This window comes from Phasianus colchicus, chromosome 7, assembly GCF_987193195.1.
Source record: "Phasianus colchicus chromosome 7, bPhaCol1.hap1.1, whole genome shotgun sequence".
In the NCBI taxonomy this organism is placed as follows: domain Eukaryota; kingdom Metazoa; phylum Chordata; class Aves; order Galliformes; family Phasianidae; genus Phasianus; species Phasianus colchicus.
Window position 1 is genome coordinate 22,545,478 of NC_143442.1, and position 12,236 is coordinate 22,557,713.

The following is a 12,236-nucleotide window of genomic DNA, read 5'->3' on the forward strand; positions in this document are numbered from 1 at the left end:
GCTTGTTGGAGATATTTCAGGAGAAGTAACAAACTTCAAAAGTGCTGGAAAAGCCTGTGTTCATTTTCAGACTTATCACAACCATTAAATCTAGTAAAAATTCAGAATTAACCATTCTGAATTTACAGTATTGCACTTTTAAAAAAAATTGAATTCACTGTACAAAAAATGTTGTAAAGACAAATATTCCAAAATTAACATCATTAGAGAAACTTGAGGCCTAAGAGTAACATAACACACAGTAACTGTTTTGCACACAAAAAATACCAAAGTAGACAAAAAAAAGCCATTTGGGGATGGGAAATAAATAAAAGCTTCTTCAAAACCCCTAAGCTAACGAAACTTGCTGGCCTGTAGAGTGTTTTCCTCCTTATCACTGGAATACTAATTCTCTCATACCAGGAAAAAGTTAGAGCTAAATCGAAAATATATAGAATAGTTGCATTAAAGTAAGTTTGAGCAGGAAAGATCACGTGTATTTCTGTTCTCAGCTGCTATGTTTGTGTTTTATGGAAGAGCAACATTCCCTCCTCTCTGCAGTGAATCGGATATGTGACAAGGAAGCAAACAACCATAAGTCACAGGAGCGTGGGCTTTTCTGTCCTTGTCATAATAAATGAGAAGATGCTTACAGCTGCCTTCTTCTCCTCCTATCACACTAGTCACCTAGCCTGAGAAAGCATTAAACAATTGAAGGTGTGAACCCAGTCTAGATTTCCACCCCATTAAGTCATACATCATTTTTACCTAGGAGTCAGAGAGCTATAATCATATGAGACAGAATGAGAACTAATTAACAGGTCACCTAAGCATATAATTTTGCACTGTTGCACATTAGAGAGCTTTAAAATTGGCCACATTTTCCATAAAATATTCTCAAATATTGAAAGAGACTTCAAGCTGATAGGGTTCCCTCCCTAAGAAATGGCCATTACTGTATGAAAAATACTTAATTTCTTAGCTTGGAAACCCCATGAAACTCTGAGTAAGGCTTTTGTTTCTTTTTAAACATCACTTAACTCTGTCGTGCACACTGGTTGAGGTGGAGCTTTGTTTACAGCCTTTGAGTGTAGTCAATTTTTTCCTATAAGACCAAGCTCCTATGCTTTTTTTAAAAAATACACAATCCAAGAAATCTATACATACACTAATGCAAAGCATTAATCAAACACACCTAAATCTAGCAGTTAACTTTACCTGTGAACCTTTCAGAGTATTTACAGGATTCCCTTGCCAACAAGCTATGGTTTCCTCAGAAAAACAAATTCCTTGCACCAGATCTCTCAATCAATGCAATTACATGGTACAACATTTTCTTTGAAGGTTAGAGGGAAATTTGTAACAGACAAATTAACTGAAATAAAAGAAGATTACAGCCCTTTTAAGCACACATAATATGACTGTAGTACCTAGAGCCTCTGTTAGGAAGAAAGAAACCTATTATCCCATGATCACATAAAAATAGAGCATGAGGATGATCCTCTAAATCAAAAAGCATTTTCTCCAAGGGATTTTGATAAAGGTATGGATTTTATTTCTATTCCTTCTCCATTTTCTTTTTAATGATGTAATGATTGAAGCTACAAAAGAAACTCATTTAGGAGTTTTTTAAAATAAATACATTCATCAATCACAATAATGCCTTCCTGCAAGGCATATTCAGTGCTTATATAGCAGACTTACAACATGTTTTCAAGAATTTGGTTTCCCTCCAACACCCTAAAATAAGAAAGATCAAATGTTCTTACATCCTGAAGCATACACAGGTTTCACAACTAAACCTTAAAAATAAAGTGCTTTTTTTTATTATCATTATTCTGCTGAATTTAAGAAAAAGGTATGAAAAAATGTTTTTAAAATAGTTTTAATTCAGGATTGAGTGAATGGAAGAAGGGCTCAAAGACATTTTTATTAAAGATACGGCAGGCATCCATCAAAGGATTCATATTTTACTCAGATATTCCAGTGAGTCTGTGCCCACTCTAACTTTTAGAGATGGGCTGCAATGAGGGAGAGGAATGTGGTCAAATGCTAAGACCAGGCAAGGCATTGCAGGGCAGGAAATTAGAAAAGTCAAGAAGTGCCACTACCTGAAGGAAAGGGCAGAGCCCAAGGCATTAGGTTGCCTGATGGGAGGACAAGAGACATGCCAGGGTCGGGAGCAGTTGCAACAAGTGACAGAAGCTTTGTAGCCTGCAAAGCCCAACTTGCTTTGCAGGCTCCTTTGATTCCACTCAAGTGCAAGTTGAAACCATCAGTTTAAACAGCACAAGATAATCCTTTGGCTCAATGCCAGCAGCTTCAACCTTATAGAAATTTAGAAGTATATTTGTTTGTAACAGTAAGTCACCAATGTGAAAATAATTTGAGGATTCTTACAATCTGCCAAGAAGGAAGAGGAAGCATGACAAGAGCAACATAAAAATAGGTGGCAGCCGTGGATTCAGCGCTTAGAATAGTTGAACATATATTATGAAAAGCATTCAAAAACTTGGATGCAGCATCACATAAAACATGCTCTCCAGCTCTGCAAAAACAGAGTAATCCCATACAAAACCACGTTAATATTACAAACGTATGTATACAGCAGCAGTGCATGAAAGCAAGTCTGCCATGACCCCCAACGCTCAGCATGAAACAAGCTGTTGACTCCAAACTCCTCTTTACAGATCCTACAGTTATCATAACCACATGGTTAAATAAGCCTCTGATGAGGAAGCCGCTGTGGAGCTGCAAGCAGAGATTACAAACCTCATGTGCTCCTGTTGGCCACAGACTCCTTGCTGCCCTCTGTGTCATGTCATCTAGTGCTTAAAACAAGCACGGGCATTTATTTATTTTTTTAAACATTCTCTAAATCAGATTAGGATAAAGCTCTTCCTCTGAACAAGGGGGAAGTTTTCTTGTCCCTGTCAAGACTTAGATGCCCACATGAATTGTAAAGAAAAATTCAAATCCTTTCTCACAAAACTACTGCACAGAAACTTGATCAATATTCTGATTTACAGTTGGGAAAGAAAGGCGAAAAGCCCTCGAGAGCTAGAAATAACATAAGAGACCCAGGAAGTTCCTCCAAGTGCAAAGGTCTTTCATGCTTTTGTGCTACAAAAACAAAGCTCTGCTAAGCCAAGTGCAGAAATTTTGGCAAACGTGAACAGAAAGGGTTAAAAGAAGCATTACAGCATTTCTGCTTTGCATGTCTCGCTCCTCCTCCCAGTCCTATATGACTTAGGCAATAAATTGTAATTATGAAGGAGTTGGGAGCCATCACATTTACAGAGTTAGCATATGGTATTACAACAGCGTTGACAATATAATCAAATTATGACATTAGTTCTGTCAGTGTTTGTTATTTCTCATCAGCAGCACAACTGTCTTTGATGTTTGCTGAAGCTCCTAAAGCTCCACTTTCTGGTTTCTTAAGCTATTTTTGCACTACTCTTGGCTTGGAGAGACTAACCCACATGCCGAGGAGAGACAGCAGAATTTGATTTGAAATGCTTCCTCAAATCTTGTTGAAAGAGAAAGAAATTGCCAGTGGGGGTGGCTGTTGCACAGCCTTTTAAGAACATCGCTTTCTCAAAAGAATCTGCCACCTGCCTGTAGTGAAGAGGTCTCACATACAGCAGCATCAGATTTGCTCCAGCTAGACTAGTAAAGCTATAGGAGTCTCAGGTACTTCTATGAGAAGAGATTTCTATCTAAAAAAATAAGTCGTGCATTTCCAAAAGCATTAATTTGGAGCAGCTGAGTACAATACAGAACAAGACAATAGTACCAAACATCTCTACTCAAACTAAAGCAATTCATATTCTTCCATATTACCTATAGGACTGGGAGGGTCATCATTCCACTTCAGCTACCCCAAACCTTTTATCTATAATATGATTCTACTGCTTTTGAAAGGAACATACTGTCTAAAAGAACATGCTGAAGTTTTCTAGAATAGGATCTGATCGCATCCGAGTAAATACCAGTAAATAAATAAATAAATAAAAATCAGACAAAGCTCATCAAGCCCCACCTCTTATGCTCTAATACAGTACTATGAAGTTCATTTCTCCCTTGCTCCAGCCATTTCATAACCTCCAGAAGCTACGCTCTGTATCTAAACATTTGAGAAGTGCTTATGAATGATACAAGACTCACCAAAATTATTCCTTAGAATTGAATTTAGAGGTTTTAAAGTTGACTTTTTAAAAACAAAATAAATTAAAAATAAGATAAAGAACTCATTCATAAAGAATACTGAGCTCTTTATGTTACGACATCATATTTCCTCTTCTCACAAAGTGGAGAGGAATCAAAACACTCAACCAAGCTCATAAAAACCATTACCCCTTGAAAATCACACTCTATTTTGTGTAGAAGATGGAGGGAAAGAAAAATAAAGGAAGAAAAACAAAAGCTAGGGACCACAGGAGAAGAGATTTTCTCAATACTGCAATGCAGAATCTGTAGCAGGACCTCTTCCACAGAGCTGCTAGCAATGCTAAGCAAGTCACTGAAGTCAAGCCTTCCTCCATCACTGACTGGGCATGCCTTTCCTGGGAGCCCAGCTTGATAACAGAGCTCTAGTTTACAGACATGCTGAACACTCACACTGTAATGCAAGGCAACACAAGCACTGCCACAAACACGCGCTGCATCACTCTGAACATTGGCATACCAGCTCCCACAACTCCCCAGCCGAGCATCTGACACCGCTGCTGACTGTTTTGTGTTAGTTCCCCATCTACTCAGAGGGAAGGCCCCCCGTCCTCCTCACAGAAGCACTGCAAATGTTTTTTTATATCACTAACCCAGCATTACTTATCCTGCTAACACAGCCTGGTGGAAATCCCACAGAAAGAAAGCAAAAATGATTCACAGTTGTATGCAACAGGCACACAGACAACATTTCTCATGCTTCCCAATTTTCCAACAGTCAACTTTACAAGTTCTATGTTGCACCAGTGATGTCTACAATAAAGGTATGCTTGTTTTGCTGATTAGCAAGGAAGCAGGTGAAGCATCAGAAGGCACTAACAATGCAGAGGCCCCCAGCCTCAGCAACACACAGCTCTGACACAGAGTGCCCCCACGCTGCAGAAGAGACTGCAAGAACAGACAAAGGCAGAATCTTCACCTGTAAAGCTTTGACACTGATTTATAAGGGGTTTTCTTAATTAGTAACATGTATTAAATAATTCCATTTTAAAAGACAGATGACGTGCATGTAGGCACACACATCTGCAATTCCAAGTCAAAGATCCACCATCCAATTATTAGCTTGTAGACAAAGGAAGAAAGATTAAGCAATTTTTTTCTTTGTCATATGCAGTCATGCAAAGATAGAGACTAGGTACTCTTCTGCTGGCTTCTATTAGCATTTCCATTATAAAATCCCATTAGGAGGTTCTAATACTTTCTTTAGAAGCCTTGCTGACCAGGGCAGAGTACAAGGAGTTTGAGAGCATTTACTTTATACCCTAACCAAACTCATCTTCTCAGGGATAAGTCCTGGTAATGAATCTCTATGCTCAAAGTTATTTTCTTTCCCTGACCTGGAAAAATAAAGTCATTTTCAGACCTCATAGTTGCAATAGAAACAAACACTGAAAAAGCAAGCCAAGTTGCATAAAAATCACATTATAGTTTAAGGATCAATGGTATGACAAACAGCATCAGTATGGTATGATTCAAAATGAGGGAGGAAGAAAAAAACTAATTAATCTTTGAAGTTGTATCAAATTGTAGTAGGACTAAAGAGACCTGATAGTCTACCATATTCAAATGGGATGCCCCAAGCCCTCTCATTTTTGGCATCTCTCAACTCATCACCTGTCATCAAGCAAAACAGCCTGGAAAAGGTCTGGAGAATCATGAATCAAGAAATGCAATTATGCATATCCTGAACTGTGCCACAGAAGAACGTGCATTTGTCAATTTGTAAATTGAAACCTACTTATGCAGTCTCTCAGTTCGAGACCGACTTGTGACATTTGAAAACCTATAAAATGGGTCCTAAACAAAGAAAGCTACGTAAGTGAAGAGGTGAATACAAGGCAAAAAGGACTTCAGGTGTCTAAATAAGTACAAGCAGAAGCCAAAAAAAATTTTTTTTTTTGCTACCTCCCCCCCTTAAATTCCCACATTATAGATGTTTAACACTAAAAAACATTGTTGCCAACAAAGTGATAGAGAGTAATCCCAAGGAATTAAGCATTTTTGATGTTCCCATAACAGCCTACCATACTCATACCCAAACAATCATCAATAACAAACAGTGCAACTGAACTAGATGTGCATTAGCACCACCTGTCCTTAAAAGATCTGCCTGGCAGTGCAACAGCAGCAAAATAGTAAGGTGCCAATATTGATAAGAAAAGGATTGGAACTGCACTGATACAATTAGATTGGTTTACAAGGCTTCTATTTTTACAAGCCTTGGCAGATCAGGTTCTCTAATGAATTTTTAACACATCAATTAATATGTTTATAGAAAGCAATGTCAGCTTTAGCTCATATGTGAGAAAAATCACAGTTGCATGTAGAATGCACAACATACATGTGAAGATTCTACACTTCACAATGTAGAGATATTCAAAAGAATTACCATGGACAATCTGATGAGAATACTCATCTGTAAAGGAAACACAATAAAGCTGTGGAGGTTAATGGGCAGGAATCATCACTATGGAAATACATCAGCTTATCTTCAACAAATGAGATGAATTGCAAAAGAAAAAAAGGGTTGGGTTTTTTTTAGTGGTTTTGGAAGGACTGGGAGAGGCACAGTAAGACCCTGATCTCCTGTCATTAAAAACACATTATACTGAAATAAAACCCTTGGTGCTTTGTTATCCTGCAGTTTACCAATATGCCACTGATGCCAAGAATTGCACTGGAACACCAGATACTGTTTTTCAGCACTTTCTCCAACAAGGTAGAATGCAGTTAAACGACTGCGCTCTGCAGACTTCATTTTTGCCTTAATTCCCTGACTCGCTCTGTGCATTGCAAAAAACAGAAAACAGATTATTTTATGAAAAACATTAATTAAAATCTTTACAACAGAAATTTTCAAAGTGTTTAAGAGAAGGCATCTAAAAGCATTTTGCTTTAAAAACATTTTCATTTGTTAAGAAAATACAAAAGCCAACTTCCCATAGAAAGATTAAATGCACTCTCTGGAGCTGAAGTACAAAGAGGAGTTTTATCTCTGAAGAGAATCTGTGCATTTTACACTTGTGAGCAAAACTGGAATAGAAAACAGTCCTTTGACTAATTCCTGCAGTGCCTCTGTAGAGTTAGGCAAGCAGAGCTCCTGGGGCAAACCGACCAACCTATGCAGCTAGTGGGATGTTAGGATCACACAGGAGAGTGAAGTTCCTGTAATTCCTTCAGCTTGCTGTGAATTCACCAGCCCGAGGGAACAAGATGTCTGTGTGGTCTGGACATTTGGGTAAATTTCCCTTAAAACTACTGGGATATCATAGCATTTAGGCACCTACCTCTGTCTTCGCTGTGTCAGAGGCAATACAGGCTCACATCTGGTAAGAGCTTCCCATTTGTACCACGACAGCTGACAGACATTAAGTACTACCATTTTCTGAATGAAATGAAATATTTCAGTTCTGTAACTTTTGGTCTGCTACAAGTTCACGCTGAAGGAATGCTGATGTTTTTTCAAACAAACTGATAACAGAACTTCAGAATGCAAGCTATCCAAACTGTGATCATCTTTTCTTCCTATTAACTACAAATGATTTAAACTTTGCAGCATATCTCAGCACACTAGAACAAACACTGCACTCAACTCGTGTTACAGCCCAGCACAGCCTACAGACGGTTTAAGGTTTGAGACAGCTGTTCCATATGTTCATTTTTAAATCAATACTACTGTCTCATGTCATAGATTTTCAAATTCATAGAGCAAATACTCACGAACCACAGTCCCTTGTGATAACCTGAAGAGCAAGGACAGCAGTGACACTTCAGCATCTGCTAGGTTTTATGCAGCAACCCTCATTGCTATTTGAAATCTAAAGACTTCCCAGCTAATTAGCTAACAAGCATACATCCCTCTCAAAGATTATCATCTTCTGCAGGGCTTTTTCCTGCTCTTATGCCATGTTATCCCTGAACAAACGTAGTCAAGTAGAAAGACATCCTCTCAATTAAAATTTCACTGAAGGAATCCTAGAGGGGAATGAGATGGGAACAGCTAAGACCAGTTGCATAGAAGAGACTGAGCTGGTGTGATATAGCCATTGCCTTTGGTGGCAGAGACCAGCATAGAATAGAGACTGGGACAGCTCCAGCCGAGGTGTAAGGAGGTGAGATCACAAAATCCCCTGATACTGCCTCAGTTTAGTTAACATTTCTGAGTTTAAGCAAGCATCTTTCATATTACTCATCAGGGAAAAGCACAGGAACTTGGTACCTTTATGAAGCTATCACATAAGAAGATTGTTTCCTTTCTAATTTCTTACCACTTTATGGATTATTTAAACAAATAATAGGAAAAAAAAAAGGTTTGTGTGACTAATTTCACAATTCCATTTCATGTCTGCCTGGCAGCCACCACACCAAACCCTGCTCACTGTAGAAGACACGAGTTATGGAAAAGCCATGTAAGGATCCTAAACACCAGAAGGGCTCAGAATGAATTTGTGGCCATGAAAAAAACACCCTAGCGCTCAAAAAGCTAAGAAAAAGAACAAACCACCTCCCTCGCTCCTCCCTCTAAGCAGCACACTGACCTGGTGAGTTGGAGAGAACAGCAAGGGAACTCATTCGGAAAAGGAGAAGCGGCATAACCCAGACAAATCCTCGCAAGGCCGGCTGAGCTCCGCACACAGGCAGCGCTCTCCCCTCGCCGGTCTCCGCGCACCAGGCAGGCAGGCCGGTCGGTGCGGGCTGCCTCCCACTGAGACGCACGGCGCTGAGACGCACAGCACTGCCCCGCACAGCGGAGCGCTCACCCGCGTGCCAGCCGCTCTAAGGTCCGTGCTCGCACCGTGAGCACAGTGACATGGCCCTACCGGCCTTACGGTGCAGCTCCTGTACTGCTGTGTCGCGTTGCATTCAGCACGAAAACGTGCGCGTTCTGGACAGTAACAGGGCTGGTTTTATACCTTGTGCAAGACATCACTGATACGGCAGCAAAGAGGATGCAAGCAATACTATTTCTGCTACCTCTTTCCCAGTAAGCAGCAGCTTGCTGCAGTTAGACGCTCACTTTTAAGACGTATTTCAACTTTGCAGAGCTTGAGAACTACCCAACATCCCAGCTTCTCCACGCCGCTCGTGCTCAAAGCGAAAACCTCGTGCCCACAGCGATCCCCGCGGCGCGGTCATCCCGCAGCTCTGCCGCGTGGGCAGGAAACTTCTGCCGCCTCCCCGGCGCGAGGGCGCTCGCGGCTGTGCGTGCGCCCACCCAGCACCGCGGGGCTCGCGACGGAGACACCTGCGCTGCCGAGCGCCCGCACCGGCCGCGAGCTCCCCGGGACGGCTCCTTGACAGAGGTCAGCTCCGTCTTCGCTAAAGAAATCCGCCTGCCCCAAAGCCCGGGCGATGCCCGCTGAACTACGCGAGCGAGGATAGCGGATCTCCGTCCCGCCCCGGGCACGGCACAGCCCGCACCCCGACACGCGGAACCGCCACACGCTCAGCGCTGACCTACTTAGGGCTCTCCCCACTCAGACTCGTGGTTGCGGGAGACGCCGCGGAGGAGCGGGGAAGCCCGGCCCGCAGCCGCTCCTCACCTGTGCTCCGCCCGCCGCAGCCCCATCCCCATCCCGCCGTGACATTGAGCAAGGTCCCCGCCGCGCCCGCCCTTACCTCGGGAGCCGGCGTAAGGCGAGCGGCGCGGTGCCGGCGGGTGCGGCAGTCCGGCTCTTCCCGAGCGGAGGGCACGCGTCCCAACTCCGCCGGACCCCGGCGGTTCGCCCGCTGCCACCGCCCCAGCGCATGCGTCCGGCGGCCGCCCCGCCTCAGCCGCTCAGGTGCGGGCGGACCAAAGGGTGGGGGAATCTCCGATGCTTAATTCCTCTGCTAAACAAAAACGTTGAGCGTGGGTTGGAAAAAAAACTGCTTGCTGGGTCTTTTCTCAGCTCTTGGAGAACGGTTAATACCGTTCCGAATTGCCTCATACCTTGTTTGTGCTCCTGTGTTCAATGGGCTCTTTCATAATTCAAGATTTTTTCCGAGTTTGTAGTAGCCGTCCTGTTAGAACATGAAATCTGAAGTAAATAGCCCTTCCTCTGGTCCGTTACCTCTCACAAACTCCTCGCAGAGCAGAAATCTGAACTCTAACCAGAAACAGCTGGTGGCCTTAAAACATTTTCTGATGCGTCCTACAGTGAGAAAGGGAAGCTGAGAACAGCTTCTTTTGTTTGTGTGTTTGCCCAGAAATTCTGAGTTTGTTTAAGTCCCCCGTGGAAGGATGGATGACACAATGAGAAGAACCCTGCACTCAAACTGGTCACACTGGGATGCTGCTGGTGGAGGAGCTGCTGGTGTACCCCTCCCCTGCAGTAACTCGGCTCAGGGAAATGATGGAGGCTGGCAGGTGTGGGTAAGTCAGACACAGATTATTCATCAAGGATGACCCACCAAAGGAACGTCCTGTGTGACTGCACACTAGCAATATCCAACATGTTAATATTTGTTTATCTTTTAGTCCATTCCAAAACAAACTTGGTGTAGTCTTGAGTAATAGTGTCCAAAATACAATTGAAAAGCTCCAAATCTATCAGGCTTAAAAAAAAATCAGATTTTTTTCTCTTCATATCCAGCTGTTAAGTCCTATTGTAACGAACAAGGAATATTATGTTCATGAAATATTATTTTTCTATGTAAGCAGTGGTTGTGGTTGCCATAGAGATGTTATTCAATCTCAAATTGGAAGGTGGTCTACAATGGCCATGCATCATACTCGCTGTTAAGATGAAAATGTTTAAGAACCTGTGTGAATACCGGAACATTCTTCAGAGCAAATGCATTTCCATTTAGCAGACTTATGATTTTTTTTAAATGACATTTCAGTGAATGGTAACCATCAGCCTCCTACAGGGAGATGTAATGGTAGACAGATAATTGTGTATGGCTTGGAACAGTTTGTGTGAAAGTGTATCTTGGCTCTGCCTTTGAACTATTCTTGTCAGAAACACCAATGTTTAACCCATAGTTGTACGGACCTTTACAAAGTATTTAATCTAAGCCTTCCACTGTACAACCCATTGCTCTTTACTCCATTTATTTATTTTTTAATACATCAATTATTGAAAATAGATTGACCTGAGCTTGTCACTGAGAGGACCAGATTCATGCAGAATGGTGCATGTAAGCAAACCTCTGAGGGATGCCTGCAACCCAAAATCAATGGGGAAATCCCAAGAGCTGGGGAAAATCTCCTGTCAAACTTAACTATTATATTAAATATTAGATAACAATATTAAAGGCCAACAATGTTCTGAATCAGATTATGGGGACAGGTCACTACTGGAAGACTTAGAGCCCTCATGGTATGACTTACCCTGCAAGAGATATAGGCCAAAAAATTTTCTCTTTTCTCCAGAAAAACAAGGCAACTGGTGAGTTCAAAACACTGATCTATTTTATACACGTCAAAGCCCTATTTATTGTGAGAAAGCCTTCCTTCACTTGAACATTGTACTTTTTACGAGAATTAAAGTGCAAGAAATTTTCTTCTCATTTGTTTAGAAGAAAAGCTGCATCTAACTGCAACAGGAATGAATGTAGACTTTGTATTATTGATGGTCTCTGCAAAATATGAAATTAGTGTCCTAATGCTGCAGATGGAGATTTGCCTCTTTGGTCATCTCTTAAGGCCAATATGAAAAGAACAATAAAGTGAAAGGAGCAACAACAACAAGCAGAAATTCTTCCAAGGCAGAGGTCGTCTTCTGCAGAAACATTCAAGCATTTCCAAAGCTCCTTTTCATCTGCCTCTTCCAATAACCTTACCAATGTTAGCCCTTGTGAGAAATGTTTCAGTTAAAGAGGTTTCAGAAACTGGGAAACCATCTGTAGAAACAGAGAAACACAGGTAGAGTCAGGTCAGTATTTCCCCTCCATTAACTACTAACTCTTCTTATAATGGGAAAAGTTTCTTAGTGATTACCTCAGCATGTCTTCTTTCCCAGGGTAATTGGCCTCGACTCTCTAAACTCATTTTGTCTTGATTGCAACTGACTTCAAAGGCAGCAATAGCATTCTTGCCACAT

General features: G+C 41.7%; 1 protein-coding gene across 2 annotated transcripts in view; it reads right to left on the reverse strand.

Annotated features, from left to right (window-relative positions):
- Window positions 1-10,235, reverse strand: part of ZNF385B (zinc finger protein 385B) — a 153,363-nt gene extending 143,128 nt beyond the window's left edge. The window contains exons 1-2 of one of the 2 annotated variants that reach the window (XM_031601356.2): window positions 10,142-10,235; window positions 9,829-10,041 (exon numbers count right to left, since the gene is read on the reverse strand). The gene's annotated coding sequence lies outside the window, so the exon portion shown is untranslated. Of the gene's footprint in view, window positions 1-9,226; window positions 9,451-9,828; window positions 10,042-10,141 lie in introns of those variants that run through there. The other variant, XM_090144107.1, reaches the window with a different exon arrangement.
- Window positions 10,236-12,236: the final 2,001 nt, after the last annotated feature.